The following is a 17,590-nucleotide window of genomic DNA, read 5'->3' as shown; positions in this document are numbered from 1 at the left end:
GCAGGCCTTTGCCTGGAATATTCTCTGAAATATGGCTTATTCTCTTCTTTATTCAAATGTCACCTTCTCAGTGAGTCCTTAACCACAATGTTTAACCTTATGACCCTTTGCAATGCTGCTAATCTCCTTTTCCTACATCATTTCCATAGCACTTAGTCACCATTTAACATATATATTTTTTATTTAATTTTATTTGTCTCTTCTCCCTATCCCCAGACTAGAATCCTGTATAAACAGTGGGCAGGACAGTGACTTTTATCTATTTTGTAGACTCTTGTATCCTCTGGTACCTATAAAAGTGCCTCACATGTGGTAGAGGTGACTCTTGAGTGTTAAGAACATAGCATAATGTTATTTAAAAAGTTAATGCAATAATACCTCATGCTCTTCCTTTCTGACGGGGGCTGGCACAATGGCTCCTGCAAGGAATGGTGGTGAGAATAAGAAGGGCCATTCTGCCATCAATGAAGTTGTGACCAGAGAATGCATTATCACCATTAACAAGTGCATTCATGGAGTGGACTTCAAGAAGTATGCCCTTGGGATCTGCAGTGAGCATGGAGTCTGCTTAAGATTCTCTCTGTCCCCCTATCCCTTTCTCCCTTGCTCATGCTCTCTCTAAAAAAAATAAAAATAAAAAAATTAAAAAAAAGTGTGCCCTTTGGACCCTGAAAAAGACCCATAAATTTGCCTTGGAGGAGATGGGAACTCCAGATGTGTGCATTGACACCAGGCTCAGCAATGTTTGGGCCAAGGGAATAAGGAATGTTTCTTACCATGAACTGTGTGTGTTTGTCCAGAAAACATAGAATGAGGATTCACCAGACAAGCTCTGTATATTGGTTACCTTTGTTCTTGTGACTACTAAAAAAATCTGCAGATAGTCCACGTAGACGAGATCTATCTGCTTGCTGGTTGTCAAAGTTATAAGACCACACTTGCATGCGCATGCATGCATATACACAAGCCAAATGCAGTTTTAGAACATGACTAGAAATGTATCTAGAATAGTACTAATTCTTGATTTGGGGGGGTTCAAAGACAGTTTTAAAATTTTATGAAAGTGGGGCACCTGGGCAGCCCAGTCGGTTGGGCATGGGACTCTTGATTTTGGCTCAGGTCATGATCTCACAGTTTGTGAGTTTGAGCCCCCATTGGGTTCCATGCTATCAGCACGATCCTGCTTGGGATTCTCTCTCTTTCCCTCTTTTCTCTGCTCCTCCCCTGCTTGTTCTCTCTCAAATAAACTTAATAAAATTAAAAATAGCTTGCTTGTTTTCTAAACTTCTTTATTTTTCCATTTACTTATAAAGTTATAGATTTATGGATGTATATAATTAGTATATATGTGTATAGTTTCTTTATTTTCCATGTTGTTTGTCTTAGTTTACAGAACTTAAAATTTTTAATGCAGTCAAATCTGTATTTTCTTTGTTTCTAAGCTTAGAAAATGGTTCTACCTTCTTCTCCTTCCTGCCCAGAGATTTGATAAATATTCACTTTTGTTTTCTTTTAGCTTTCTCCTCAAAGAATGAAAGGGTGTGTTAAGACCATAGAGTTTAGGAAATCATAGGCTTATAGTTAGAAACTGAGGGCATGGAAGTGGCAGAGATTGTTCAGGGGGAGTGTTTAGCCAAAGAGAAAAGGCTGGGACCATGGGGAGGGCCTCAGAAGAGAACCAACAGGTAGGTAATTTGCAAATGATGTTAAAAAGGAAGTCAGTGGTAGGAAAATGAGAGAGGGACATAGCAAGAGTGCAGGAGTGATGCAAGTTTTAGGAGGAGTAGAGTGATCAGTAGTGTCATTTAGCTTAGGACAAAGATTGAACACCTAAGGATAATAACTGAAAAGCGGTTATTGGATGTGGCCACTAGAAAATCACTGGTGACCTTTAATAAGGAATATTTTAGTGAAGAGATGAAAATGCAGTACAACTCTTAAGGGTTTGGTAGGGAAAGAGATTGGGTCACACCTTATGGGATAGGAAGAGTTGAGGTTTTTTTTTTTTTTTTTTAAGGGGAAGAGTTGAACATATGTATAGAATGTGGAGATGTAGTTACAGGATAGGGAGATATTGTGGTTTGGAAAAAGGAGTTAGTTGATTCTGTGAGCAGTTGAGGGTTCTAGGCTTAAGGATCTGGTAGGGAACTAGTTTTAGAAAGGAGAGATACCTTTTCCTTTAAGATGGATAGGGTGGAGATAAGTGGCTGAGGACATAGGACTAGGAGAGAGAAAATTTGGAGGTGATTATGCCTGATTGCCACTTTTTAGCTATGTGATTTATAATCAATGAACAACTTAGGTTTTAGTTTTCTTATTGTAAAAGAATATTAATGCTTGCCTTGACTGTTTTATAGAGAATGCGAGTTAAAAATGAAGAAAGTATATGTTAAAATGCTTTAGAAACTTAAAATGCTATACAAAACTATGGCTTATTGTTAGTAAAGTGTTTTGAGAAAGGCATTTGCTTTTTCAAAGAGTATATAAAGCTTACTAAATCAAAATGTTTGAAACAGCAAGAAGGTGCTGAGGATTCTGGTGTTGTAGGACCAAAATGTGAGAGTCTTAGGCCTCTCAGTCTTTGTCTTCTATCTGGAAAGGTTTCTTTGCAAGTCAGGAACATGTTTTAATAAGAACTGCTGCTGCTATTAGCACTTGAAATCATTTAAAATGTTGATGGTGGGAATAATTCGTGGAAAATGTGTGGGAAGAAGTCTACCTAGAAACAACACAAAGTGAATTTTTCAATGGTTTAAGTTTGGGATGAAAAGGCAGAAATTCTGAATTTTCATGTGTGTCTTCTGCTTGTTCACTTCTAAAAATGTTTGAAAAAACTTTTGAAAAAACCTGAACTTCAAGTTTTTATGAAGTCTTAAAAGATTTGGTGCCTCAGATTTATTTGTGCTTAGCTTTTTTCCACCATTTTTCTGTGCCACCATAATGATGCACATGAATGTCCTGGCAGATGCTTTTAACAGTGTTAATTAACAATGCTGAAAAGAGAGGCCAACACCAGGTTCTTATTATGTCAGGCTCCAAAGTCATTTGGTTTCTAATGGTGATGCTGAAGCATGGTTACATTAATGAACTTGAAATCATTGATGATCACAGAGCTGGGAAAATTGTTGTGAACCTCACAGGCAGGTTAAACAAGTGTGGAGAGATCAGCCCCAGATTTGACTTACAACTCAAGGATCTAGAAGATGGCAGAATACTCTCCCATTCCGCCAGTTTGGTTTCATTGTACTGACACCCTCAGCTGGCATCATGGACCATGAAGAAGCAAGACAAAAACACACAGGAGGGAAAATCCTGGGATTCTTTTTCTAAAGATGTAATACATACGTGCAAATAAAATGCCTCAATGGGGAAAAAAACTTTTGAAAAAACTTCAAGTTTTTATGAACTCTTAAGAATCTGGTGCCTCAGGGCGCCTGGGTGGCTCAGTCAGTTAAGCATCCGACTTTGGCTCAGGTTATGATCTCATGGTTGGTGAGTCCGAGCCCCGCGTAGGCCCAGAGCCTAGAACCTGCTTTGGATTCTGTGTCTCCCTCTGTCTCTCCCCCTCCCCTGCTCTCACTCTGTCTCTCTCTCAAAAATAAATAAACATTAGGGGCGCCTGTGTGGCTCGGTCGGTTAAGCGTCCGACTTTGGCTCAGGTCATGATCTCTCATGCGTGTGAGTTTGAAACCCGCGTTGGGCTCTATGCTGACAGAGCCTGGAACCTGCTTCGGATTCCGTATTTTCATCTTTCTCTGCCCCTACCCCGCTCACGCTCGCTCTCTCTTAAAAATAAATAAACATTAAAAACAAATTTAAAAACAAGAAAAATAAAGACAGGAAAAATGTTAATTTGACTTGATGATTATGAAGTTGTGGTGACCTGGGGTGCCTGGGTGGCTCATTTGGTTAAACATCTGACTTCAGCTCAGGTCATGATCTCTCTGTGAGTTTGAGCCCCTCAGTCAATGAGGAGTTATGACTAAAGGATCAGAAGATACTAGTGATGAGGAGAGGATATATCTGGAACATGGGGTCCCATGGGGGGACCATAAAGGAGGGGAACATGGGGACCATAAAGGAGGATGATCATGATCTGGAAGCTGCAGTAGAGAGGCAAGTGAGTGCCAATCACTGCTGGCTCTGTGGGGGTATGGACTGCAGTAAAGAGAGAGCTGTGAGAAAATCTTGATGGTAGAGCCAGGTTTAAGTGAAGGTAAATAAGTAGAAGGAACATTGTTCAAAAAGGTTGAGGGAGTCTGGGATTTGGTAACAAGAGAATGATTATTTTCTTGGGCATAATGGAAAAGATTTGGGCAAGTGATATTATGGAAGGAACCAGGGCTGAGGATATTTAGACAAGAAAGGTAGATCACGGTGGGGATATTACTGCCTTTGCATGTTGGAAGTTTTTGATTGGGCTCACTTGTCTGAACTTTGACACAAATTATTTTGATACTGAAACTGGTTTAAAATATGTGACTTGATCGCATAGAGGTGATAAAGGCTTTTATAAAGTTAATGGTAAGGGTAACAAAGGCCATATTCTGGGTGAGAGATTTCATATCCTCAACAGAGTTGAAGTCCCTCGTTAGGTAAAGGCTCCCAGGAAGAATGTGGTCAAGGGCTGGTTGTGTCCAAGGATTCCCATGATGCTTGTAGAAGGGTTATAAGCCCATGCTGGGATGGATGTCGTGACAAGGATCATTTTAGAATAGAGTGATTGTCAGTTTAAAATTGAATGGCTTGTGTATGTAAACTGGAAGCAAATGGAAATGAATAACTGGTTTTAGGATGTTGGGATATGGGTTAATTTTAAAATTTAATTTAGTATATATATATTTTTTGGTGCTGTGACTCGGATTGATTTAAAAATAATTTTTTTTTTAATGTTTTTGAGAGACAGAGACAGCGTGAGCAGGGGAGGAGCAGAGAGTGAGAGGGAGACACAGAATCTGAAGCAGGCTTCAGCTGTCAGCACAGAGCCTGACACGGGGCTTGAACTCACAAGCTGTGAGATCATGACCCGAACTGAAGTCAGATGCTTAACTGACTGAGCCACCCAGGTGCCCCTACTTTTTTGTTTTAAAATGTGCTAGAATTTTTGAAAAAAATTAAAATTAAAGAGAAATGAATATGGATTTTTGGAGAGTTTTTTAATTAAAAAAATTTTTAATGTTTATTATTTTTGAGAGGAGAGCACGCGTGTGTGAGTGGGGAAGGGGCAGAGAGAGAGGGAGGGAGACACAGAATCTGAAGCAGGCTTCAGGTTCTGAGCTGTGAGCACAGAGCCTGATGAGGGGCTTGATCCCACGAACTGTGAGATCATGACCTGAGCCTAAGTCAGATGCTCAACCGACTGAGCCACCCAGGTGCCCCAGGAGAGTTTCTTTATGAATTATGAATCTTGGTTGCAAGTGACCAAAAACCCAAACCAAATTGGCTTGAAAAGAGAATACTTTGTCTTAGGTTACTGAAAAGTCTAGGGAAAGCACTGACTTCAGGTATGGCTTTTGTAGTTTAGATGATGTTGATGATGTTACCAGGACCTAGTCTCTTTCCTTTTCTGAATTCAGATCTGCTCTCCACTATGTGTTGATTTGATCTTTAGGTTTCATATAGCAGTAAGGTGACTAAAATAGCTCTAGTTGTTGTCTTTCCAGTTCTGGTGTAGTAGAAAGAACTTCTCTTCATCCAATAACTCAAAAGTCCCATGCTTGACTGTCATTGACAAGATGAGCCATGTGTCCATCTTTGATCTAGTTATAGCTAGGGGAATGTGATGCCCTGATTTGCCTGTATCTGGGTGACTAGTATTTGTAGGTTTGGATCAGTATCTCTCCTGCTTTGGACCCCTTTATGTACAGAGGAATAGTCTTCTATGTCTGACTTTTCCTCTAGGTCTAGATTGCTTCTGTTTTAGAATAATCTGGATATCTGAGATTTTGTTAAGTTAGTATTTCTACAACAAATGCAGTCATTACTGAGCTTTGTTAAAGACACAGTTGCAGGTACTTTTGGCAGTTCCTTAGATGAATAAACCTAGTTGTTGTTTTCAAGAAAGTGACGGGTTATTGGTGTATGTTATGCTTCTTTCCATCACAGGTGACAAAGAGATATTTGGATTTCTTTAAGAACTGGATGTTCATTTCGCACATCCACATGGTAAAAGGGAGCCTGGAATGCCATAATTAATCCAGGATAAACAGTTTGGATCCACACCTCAGACAGACTGGAATATATGTAGTTAAGGAACTGGAGGAATCCGTTGAAGCTATAGAGAATATATTTTCTTATAGCCTTTTCAGCATGTGAATTTGTCATTTTTCCCCTGCATTAGAGTTTCCTTTCCTCTACTCTCCTCCCTTACCCTCCCCCTCCTCCCCTCTCCCTCTCCTCTACCCCTTCCTCTCCACTCCTCTCTTCCCTGTCCCCTCTCCACGCAACATGGGCTTGAACTCAGGACCCTGAGATCGGGAATTGCATGCTCTGCCATCTGAATCAGCCAGGCGCTCCTCTATTAGGTTTTCTTAATGTCTCTTTTGGTCTCTGGTTATACCATTCCTGTTTCATTCATCCCCTGACTTCATCCTTTTCTTTGTATATGCTTTTCCTTACCTTGTGTCATCTCATGTATGCTTTCTATTAGGTCCTTTTCTCTGGAAATGGCTCAGATTCTCTTCTTGATTCCTACCTATGCAAGTCCCTCCTACTGCTTCCCATTCAATTGAGAGAGAGAGAGAGAGAGTGCATTTGCTTCTAAGAGAATCTGTCTGTCATATCTGTTAGGCTAAGCTCTTAGCAAGCTCTTTCCTCCTAGGCTGATGGCCATTCTGCAGGATTGGTAACCTTTTGGGTCAGGTGCATGCCTGTGTGCCAGGGTTGTGTGGAATTTATATGGAGATTAGGAGATAACAGGAAATAAGAGGCCACAATACAGCTCCTTAACTTGCAGGGGGCTGTTGGTGGAGCTTTTACCTTAAGGGGGAGCTGTGATTTTGTTGATCAATCTGGCAAAAACTAGATTATTTCGAAGAAGGCCATTGTTTATGTCAGCAAGGGCATCCAGATAGGCTCCATGAAAGCACTAGACTTCTAAGAATGAGAAGATTTCTGTAGGAGGAGATTAGGGAGAATGATGTTGATAGACTATGAAGACAGGGAGAAGATGCTATAGTAGTGGAAATTGTAACTGCAAAATGTTCAGGTAAAGTATAGGGCATACAAGAAAGAAAGATGAATCCAGAATATTGAGGTCTTGTTTATGCTGAAGCTAAGGAGTGTAGGTGCAACCTGGAGGTCATTGTTTAATTGTCTTGAAGTTCTCACTAACCTTAAAATCACTATGAGAATTTACAAATGAATAAAGTTCAGTCTAGAGAAGTGTTGTAATTCATTTCTTGCAGTTAAGATGGTATGACATTTGAATTTGAATTTTGTGACATTAGTATTCTGTTGTTAAATATTTATTTATAAAACTTCTGTGATTTAAAAAAGTTTTGATACAATTCACATACCAAAAAGTTAACCAATTTAAAGTACACAGCCAGTGGTTTTTAGGTGTATTCACAGTTGTGTACCCATTCTCACAGTCAATTTTAGAACATTGTCATAACCTCAAAAAGAAGCCTTATTCCCATTAGCAGTTACTTTCTATTTCCCCCAATGTTCCCAGCCCTGGGCAACTACTTTTCTACTTTGTATCTGTATAGGTTCATACAATGTGAGGTCCTTTGTGATTGAGTTTCATGTATCATAATGTTTTCATGTATTACCAAACATATATATGTATGTGTGTGTATATATATTCAAAATATAACCATATGTATATGTGTGTGTATATATATATATATATATACACACACACATACATATATATATGTATACATATATACGTATGTGTGTGTGTATATACACATATACATATGGTTATATTTTGAATTTCATTAATAAAAAATTTGTGGAAATTTGTTTTTTCTCCTGTTATATAAGTACGTACATAATACCCTATTTTGCCTTTTGCTTCACAAAGCCTAAAATATTTATTATCTGGTCCTCTACAGAAGAAGTTTGGAGCCCTTGAGTTAAAGCATTATCATTAACTGATAGCTATACAATGTTGGACATCAATGAACTTTTCTAGGTCTTTGTTTCCACATTTATAAAAAAAAGAGGGATTGAAGAAAATCTATATGGTATACCTTCCAAATCTAATATTCCAATAATAATAGTACCTTCTGTATTTACTTCATATGATAATATTTTGAATGAGAGCTTAGGCCAGTTTATAAAGTATAAAGAAATGTTCTACCCAAAATATGAAGAAATACTTTATTAATACTTGATCACAGAAGATGAAGTGGTTCTGAGACACCTGGCTATACACATGCAGAGGAATGAAGTTGGACCCCTACCTCATACCATATACAAAAATTAATTTAAAACAGAACAGTGATCTAGGGGCACCTGGCTGGCTCAGTCGGTGGAGCATGAGCCTCTTGATCTTGGGGTTGTGAGTTTGAGCCCCATGCTGAGTGTAGAGATTACTTAAAATCTTCAAAACATATATAATCTAAGCATAAGCATTAAAATTATAAAACTTTTAGAACAGGGAAAATCTTCATGACCTTCGGTTTTGGACCCTATTAAGGTACTGAAAAGACAGTCCACAAAATGGGAGAAGATATCTGCAAATCATGTATCTCATAGTGGTACAGAATATATAAAGAATTAATAAATATATAAAGAATATAATAAATTAATAAATTATATAAAGAATAAATTATAATATATATATTATATATATAGATATATATAATAGATATAATTATATAGATATATAATTATAATATATAATTTATAAATTATATAAAGAATATAATATCCAGAATATATAAAGAATTCTTACAGCTCAACAACAACCAAAAAAGCCAATTCAAAAATCGGGAAAGGATTTGAATAGACATTTCACCAAAGCAGATATACAAATGGTCAATAAAAGCAAATGGAAATATGCTCAAAGTCATCAATGATTAGGGAAGTGCAAATCAAAACCCTAATAAGATACCACTTCACTCACACTAACATGGCCATAATCAAAAAGACAGCTACTAACAAGTATATATAAGTATTATCATATGGTATTTGTCTATCTGATTAAAGTAATGTGCTGAAGTTTATCCATGTTATTGCAAATAGCAGGATTTCTTTTTTTTAATGGCTGAATAGTATTCATACACACAAGTATATAGTCTACACACACACACCCAAGTATGTATCACATTTTCTTTATCCATTCATCTGTTGATGAACACTTGGGTGGTTCCCTATCATGTATATTATAAATAATGCTGCAGTGAACATGGGGTGCAGATGCATACCTAGAAATGTATATGTATATGGAAATGGAATTAAAGAATCATATGGTAGTTCTGTTTTCAGTTTAAGGAACCTCCATACTGTTATCCATAGTAGCTGTGTCAATTTGTAGTCCCGCTGGTAGTGCATGAGGGTTCCTTTTTCTCCACGTTTTTGGTGGCATTTGTTATCTCTTGTCTTTGTGATGATAATCATTCTAACAGATGTGTGGCATGGGAATGGACATCTTGCATATTATTTTAACTTGACAGCATGGTATATGTATATAGTTTGACATTACTTGTGATTCAAATCATGTTAATTTTCATTGAAAGGACTTTGTTGCGGTATAAGTTTTGCAGGTAATCACTTTTGATATTAGGTTGAATTTATTGAGAAACATTATCAAGTCTGTAGGAAAAGTTAATTTTTTTAAATGACTTTGAGAAGAGCTGCATTTTTAATTTTTTGTAATGTGTATTTATTTTTGAAGGAGAGAGAGACAGCATGAGCAGGGGAGGGGTAGAGAGAGGGAGACACAGAATTCAAAACGGGCTCCAGGCTCTGAGCTGTCAGCATAGACCCTGATGCAGGGTTCAAACTCATGAATCATGAGATCATGACCTGAGCCAAAGTTCGATGCTTAACCGACTGAGCCACCCAAGTGCCCCAGGAAAAGTTAATTTTTTTTTAATTTTTTTTAACGTTTATTTATTTATTTTTTTAAATTTTTTTAATGTTTATTTATTTTTGAGACAGAGAGAGACAGAGCATGAATGGGGGAGGGGCAGAGAGAGAGGGAGACACAGAATCGGAAGCAGGCTCCAGGCTCTGAGCCATCAGCCCAGAGCCTGACGCGGGGCTCGAACTCACGAACCATGAGATCGTGACCTGAGCTGAAGTCGGACGCTCAACCGACTGAGCCACCCAGGCGCCCAACGTTTATTTATTTTTGAGACAGAGAGAGCATGAACGGAGGAGGGTCAGAGAGAGAGGGAGACACAGAATCTGAAACAGGCTCCAGGCTCTGAGCCGTCAGCACAGAGCCCGACGCGGGGCTCGAACTCACATACTGCGAGATCGTGACCCGAGCCGAAGTCAGACGCTTAACCGACTGAGCCACCCAGGCGCCCCGAAAAGTTAATATTTAAAGCTGTTTTGGTGTTCAGTAATAGTAATTAAGGGTAGTTCTTCTCATTCAGAAAAATTTCAGCTAGAAAAAATTGCAGTAAAGCTTTACCACTGCTAAGCCTGCCAACTTCTTAATGGTAAGGCAATTGGGATATTCATCTTCTATTTCTGACAAAAATTCATGGAATAAAGGACAGTTAAGTCCATGAGAACAAAGTTAACTGTTTTCCTCACCAGCGTTAACTATTGATACTACTGGTTGAGTAACACGTGATAGGTGTTTTCTGCAGACTGTTTTCTGGTGAATATTGCAGTGAATAACTGTAGGCTTTAAATGCCCTAAATTTTCATGAGCTTTGTAAATTTGTCCAGTTAAGACTTTTCTCTGCCCACATGTATTTTTACCACCATCAGTTGTAATTCATCTTAGCTGATTCTACTTCAGGTTGTACTGAATTAGTGTTGTCCCAGAATCTTTGAAAATATTCTTGCCTATTGTTCCATGCAGATTTTTTATACAAGCTAATTGTAATTACTTAATTACTTCAATTAATTACTGTATTAACATCTCAAATAAATGATAATAACTGAGAAGTATTGGTAACTTCTGTTGATTCATCAAGAACCAAGGTAACACTCAAAATCATTTGCCTTGAGATAGTGTGATTACTTATTTATTTATTTATAAATTACTATAAATAAATAATCAATCTCTACACCCAGTGTGGGGCTTGAACTCACAATCCTAAGATCAAGAGTTGGATGCTTTACTGACTGAGCCAGCCAGGTGCCCTGTTTCTTAATCTATAGAATTTTTTTTTAATCTTTTTTTTTTTATGTTTTAATTTATTTTTGACAGAGAGCGAGCAAGCGCGAGCTGGGGAGGGGCAGAGAGAGAAGGAGACACAGAATCCGAAGCAGGCTCCAGGCTCCGAGCTGTCAATACAGAGCCCGATGTGGGGCTCAAACCCATGAACCATGAGATCATGACCTGGGCCACAGTTGGACGCCTAACCGACTGAGCCACCCAGGCGCCCCTAGAGTATATATATATTTTTTTTACTGACACAGCTATCACTGTCTTCAACTCTTAGAGCTATTATTCTTGCCAAAAGGCTTGTAATCTTAAATAAATTTATTTTTATAGATGCATTTCTTTGGCTGCTACAAACATGATTTAATTAACTCACTGTTGATATAAGATGCTTTCCTTGTTTGGCTAACAAATGAGCCACTCAGAAGTTTACTTTGATTGCATCTTCATTTTTATTTTTGTGAAGAAATTCAGCTGTGATGAGATCTACTATTTAAATTTTCTAATTTTTCTGACTGTGTTTTCCTGTGAGTTGGAAATATTGTGCTGAGTGCTTAGTCTGGTAATGTTGATGTAGATAGATTATATTCTCAGCACAGCTGTGGTGGCATTGCATGATAAACATAATCCTTTGCTATCTAATTTGATAATAAAATTATCTGTACTTCATTGTATTATGATATTTGAGGCTCACTTTTTATCTTGTTTTGACATGAAGGGTATGCTCTAGTAATGAAAAAATGGGGGCGCCTGGGTGGCTCAGTTGGTTGAGCGTCCTACTCATGATTTCTGCCTGGGTAATATCTCATGGTTAATGGGTTCAAGCCCAGTGTTGAGCTCTGTGCTGACAGTGTGGAGCCTGTTTGGGATTTCTCTTTCTCCCTCTTTCTCTTTTCCTCCCCCCTGCTCATGCGCATGAGCATGTGCTCTCTCTCTTGAGCAAGCTCTGTCTGTAAATAAACATTAAAAAAAAATGTATGGGGGCGCCTGGGTGCCTCAGTCGGTTGAGCGTCTGACTTCAGCTCAGGTCATGATCTCGGGGTCTGTGAGTTTGAGCCCCGCGTTGGGCTCTCTGCTGACAGCTCAGAGCCTGGAGCCAGCTTCAGATTCTCTGTCTCTCTTTCTCTCTGCCCCTCCACCGCTCATGCTGTGTGTGTGTGTGTCTCTCTCTGTCAAAAATAAATAAACATTAAAAAAAAATGTATGGCAGTAAGTATAGTGCTTGGGAAGCTTTCAAGTTATAACTTCATCACTGTTATTTCTAGTAGTGTTCTGAGCAGCAGCACAAAACCATTTGAATGCCATATATGGTTTTGTAAATACAGAAGTTTGCCCTTGTAAAAGCAGCAAAGACAATATGTAAATAAATAAATGTGGCAATGTTTTAATAAAACTTTATTTATGGACACTTAAAATTGAATTATGGGGCACCTAGGTGGGTCAGTTAGTTAAGTGTCTGATTTCTGCTAAGGTCATGATCTCACAGTTCGTGAGTTCAAACCCCACATCGGGCTCTGTGCTGACAGCTCAGAACCTGGAGCCTGCTTCCGATTCTGTGTCTCTCTCTCTCTGCCCCTCCCCTGCTGGACTGTATCTCTCAAAAATAAATAAACATTAAAAATTTTTTTAAGTAAAAAAAATTGAATTATAAGTCACATTATGAAACATTCTTTTGATTTCTTTACAACCATTTAAAAATGTAAGAACATTCTTAGCTCATAGACTGAACAAAAACAGGTTCTTGTTGGCCTGTGGGCTGTAACAGTTTGCCAACTTCTCCCTTAACCCAAAAGAATAAGTTTAATGGGAGGAAAATCATGCTGATGGAGTTAGGTCTCTGAGAGAAATAAAGCATTCTTATCTTATTGACAATCTTTAAATCATACCATTTCAACTGGTTTATGTCAGGATTGATATCTCCTTAGAAGAGAAAAAAGAAAAGACAAAGAGATTAATAAGAGTTTATGTAGTTTAGTTTTTACTTATTTAAGAAAAGACTTGTACAATTTTGTGTTCTTAAATTTTAATTTTTAATTTTATTTTATTATTTTTTTAATGTTTAGTTTTGAGAGAGAGAGAGCGTGCAAGCTGGACAGGGGCAGAGACAGGGAGACACAGAATCCAAAGCAGGTTCCAGGCTCTGAGTTGTCAGCAGGGAGCCCAATACGGGGTTCAAACCCACAAACTGGGAGATCATGACCTGAGCCAAAGTCATATACTTAACCCTGTGCCACCCAGGTGCCTCTGTGTTGTTTTTTTTAATGTTTATTAATTTTTTAGAGCGGGGAAGAGAGATAGCAAGTCAAGGAGGGGCAGAGAGAGAGGGAGACAGAGGATCCAAAGCAGGCTCCTCACTGACAGCAGCGAGCCCGATGTGGGGCTGGAACTCATGAACCACGAGATTATGACTTGAACCAAAGTTGGCTTCTTTACTGACTGAGCCACCCCGGGTGCCCCACAATTTTGTGTTTTTTGTTCTCTTCACCTCTTAGATTTCTGAGTTTCTAATCATAGGCTTTTTTATGTGAAAATATTATACAAATAGGAATTTTCTTTCCCCATAAGAAAAATGTTTTAAGATTTTTGACTTACTAGTAAATGTAGAATAAATTTAAAAAATGGGATGTACTTATCTTAGTTTTATTTGTAATTTTAATTTTGACTGATTTTGCACAAGATAGAAAATGAGTAAGTCTTTATATTTGTAACTTACAGTTTCTACAATTCTTAACAAATTATGAGGTTGTAGAAACTTCAATAGAGTGGTATGAAATTGTAAGTAGATGGAGTTTATCCCCAGGGATGATTTAGGAAAACTAGGTATACTCTTATTATAGGTATCGTACAAAATCCTTTATGAGGATTGGGTGAAAACCAAATAATACTTTGTTCCCTCTTATTGTGTGCAAGTGTGTGGTAGTGATTGTTCATTCTTTTAAAAAAAAATTTTTTTTTTAAACGTTTATTTATTTTTGAGACAGAGAGAGACAGAACATGAATGTGGGAGGGTCAGAGAGAGGGAGACACAGAATCTGAAACAGGCTCCGGGCTCTGAGCTGTCAGCACAGGGGCCCGATGCAGGGCTCGAACTCACGGACCGCGAGATCGTGACCTGAGCCGAAGTCGGCGCTCAACCGACTGAGCCACCCAGGCGCCCCTGTTCATTCTTTTCAAAAAAAATTTTTTAAATGTGTTTATTTTTGAGAGAGAGAGAGCGCGCATGCGCGCTTGAGCATGAGTTGGGGAGGGGCAGAGAGAGAGAGGGAGACACAGGATTGGAAGCAGGCTCCAGGCACCGAACTGTCAGCACAGAGCCTGATGCAGGGCTCAAACTCCCAAACCATGAGATCATGACCTGAGCTGAAGTTGGACACTCAACCCACTGAACCACCCAGGCACCCTTTTTAAAAAATTCTTTTAATGTTTATTCATTTTTGAGAGACAGAGACAGAGCACGATCGGGGGAGGGGCACAGAGAGAAAGGGAGACATAGGCTCCAGACTCTGAGCTGTCAGCACAGAACGTGATGCAGGGCTCAAACTCAGGAACTGCAAGATCATGACCTGAGCCAAAGCCAGGTGCTTAACCTACTGAGCCACCCAAGTGCCCTAGTTGTTCATTCTTTATTGTTAATTTTTAAAAATGTATTTTTGATAGACTATTACTAGCTTCACTGTTAGAGGTGCATTAGATTAATCAACGCCTTGGAAAGATAAGAATCGGTACAAATGTGAGTTTATGTTTTGATGAAGTTAGCTGTATAAATGAAAGTGATTTTTGATTATTTTATTGATATTTTTGGTAGTAAACTTAGCAATTATATGGATTTCCTATTTTCTTGATTTTCTTAAAAGATATTTTATCTAAATTAAAAAACAAATTTTTAATGTTTATTTTTGAGACAGAGAGAGAGCATGAGCTGGGGAGGGGGATAGAGAGGGAGACACAGAATCTGAAGCAGGTTCCAGGCTCTGAGCTGTCAGCACAGAGCCCAATGTGAGGCTCGAACTCATCAACCACAAAATCATGCTCTGAGCTGAATCGGACCCTCAACTGACTGAGCCACCCAGGTGCCCCTTATCTAAATTTTTAGTATTTTATGTTTTTATTTATTTAGTGCTCTTTATTCATAAAGAATATTTATTGCTGAAAGATGAGGCGCCCTGCTGGTTTGATTGGTGGAGCATATGACTCTTGGTCTTGGGGTTGTAAGTTCACACCCTAAATTGGGCATAGAGTTAACTTAATAAAATCTTTTTTTTTTTAAAGAATATTTATTGCTGATAGAACTTTAAGATTATATCTAATTCATGGAAGTTTAGCAACTGAATTATTACAGGGTCCTGGTTTTTCACCAGTTGGAATTACTTTGTAAATAACTATTTCTGAAGAATTTTATATACAGGATGTTTTCTGGATAGTTTATTGTTAATGGCTTTAAACCTTTGTGAATAAAACCTTTTTCCCCCCCAATTGTGCCTGTCTATTGTTAATTTTTTTTCATCATGATAATTGTACTCTGTAATCCCATTTCCTATTTCCCCATACCCCCATCCACCTCCCCTCTGTTTAACCATCCATTTGTTCTCTATAGTTAAGAGTCTCTTTCTTAGTTTGTGTCTCTTTTTTTTTTTTGCCCTTTGCTTGTTTGCTGTGTTTCTTAAATTTCACATATGAGTGTGTTCATGGGGCATTTGTCTTTCTCTGACTTCTTTTGCTCAGCATTACACTCTCTATCTCTGTTCATGTTGTTGCCAATGCCAAAGTTTAATTCTTTTTTATGGCTGAATAATATTCCATTACTATACATACCACATTTTTATCCACTCCTCCCTTGATAGATGCTTGGGCTCCTTCCATAGTTTGCCCATTGTAAATAATGCCGCAATAAACATAAGGGTGCCTGTATTCATATGAATTAGTGTTTGTATATTCTTTGGGTAAATACACCCATTAGTGAGATTACTGGATCATAGGGTAGTTCTCTTTTTAATTTTTTGAGGAAACTCCATATTATTTTCCACAATGGCCACACCAATTTGCATTCCCACCAATAGTGCAATAGTTCCTTTTTCCCCACATTGTCTTCAACACTTGTTGTTTCTTGTGTTTTTTGATTTTAGCCATTCTGACAGGTATGAGGTGATATCTCACTGTAATTTGAATTTGCATTTCCCTGATGATGAGTGATATTGAGCATCTTTTCATGTGTCTGTTAGCAATCTATATATTAAAAGACTTTTTTGGGGGGGAGAGATCAAACCATTTTATTGAGGGGCTTTGGGAAAAGTTCGAAGGGGAAGAGGACAGTGACGTTCGATGTCCTCTGCCTGGCTGGCATCTTTCCAGCTATCTATTTAGAGAGTGTGTATAAGTGGAGGAGGGGGAGACAGAGAGAGAGCGAGAGCGAGAGCGAGCCTGATGCTGGGCTTGATCCCATGACCCTGGGATCATGACCTGAGCCCAAATCAAGAGTCAGATGCTCAACCAAGTGAGCTACCCAGGAACCCCAAGACATTTTAAGTTTAAGTGGAGAATGGAGAAAACAACTTTAATTTTCAGGATGAATTTAAAAGACTTAAATTTAGGGTTCTGTGACAATTTTTATAAATTGTTATATATAATTGTCTTGGTTATTGTAGAAAAATATTTAAATATATGTACATCATATGATGCAAGTAAAAGACATAGTTGTTGCTCTGTACATCAACTTAGAGTGGTGATTTTTTTAAAAACTTATTTTTTGATAGAATAAGCAGGGGTGGGGGAGAGAGAATCCCAAGCAGGCTGCACACTGTCAGTACAGAGCCTGATGGGGGGCTCAAACTCAAGAACTGTGAGATCATGACCTGAGCAGAAATCAAGAGTTGGACGCTTAACCTACTGAGCCACCCAGGCTGCCCTGGAGTAGTGAGTTTTGAAGACTCTTAACTTTCTTTTCTTTTTTCTTTTTTTTAAAAATGTTTGTTTATTTTTGAGAGACTACAAGTGGGAAGGGGCAGAGAGAAGGGGACAGAGGATACGAAGCAGGCTCTGTGCTGACAGCAGCGAGTCTGATGTGGGGCTGGAAGTCACGAACTGTGAGATCATGACCTTAGCCAAAGTCTGATGCTCAACCAACTGAGCCACCCAGGCACCCCTAGAGTGGTGATTTTTGACGAATCTTGACTTTTCAATCTGTTGTGCTAAGTTTTCTAGTGCAAAATCTTTCTTGAGACTAATCCTTTTTTTTTTTTTTTTGTATTTATTTTTGTGAGAGTACAATGGGGAGGGGGCAGGGGAGGGGAC

General features: G+C 38.5%; 1 protein-coding gene and 1 pseudogene across 1 annotated transcript in view; both read left to right on the top strand.

Annotated features, from left to right (window-relative positions):
- The window catches only part of MGA (MAX dimerization protein MGA), a 167,517-nt gene that overhangs the window by 30,139 nt on the left and 119,788 nt on the right, over nucleotides 1-17,590 (top strand). The gene's annotated exons all lie outside the window — the stretch shown is intronic.
- Nucleotides 2,941-3,414, top strand: LOC107179587 (annotated as a pseudogene).

The sequence above is a fragment of the Panthera tigris genome, chromosome B3 (genome assembly GCF_018350195.1).
Source record: "Panthera tigris isolate Pti1 chromosome B3, P.tigris_Pti1_mat1.1, whole genome shotgun sequence".
NCBI lineage: Eukaryota > Metazoa > Chordata > Mammalia > Carnivora > Felidae > Panthera > Panthera tigris.
This window is presented reverse-complemented; position numbering and strand designations above follow the sequence as displayed.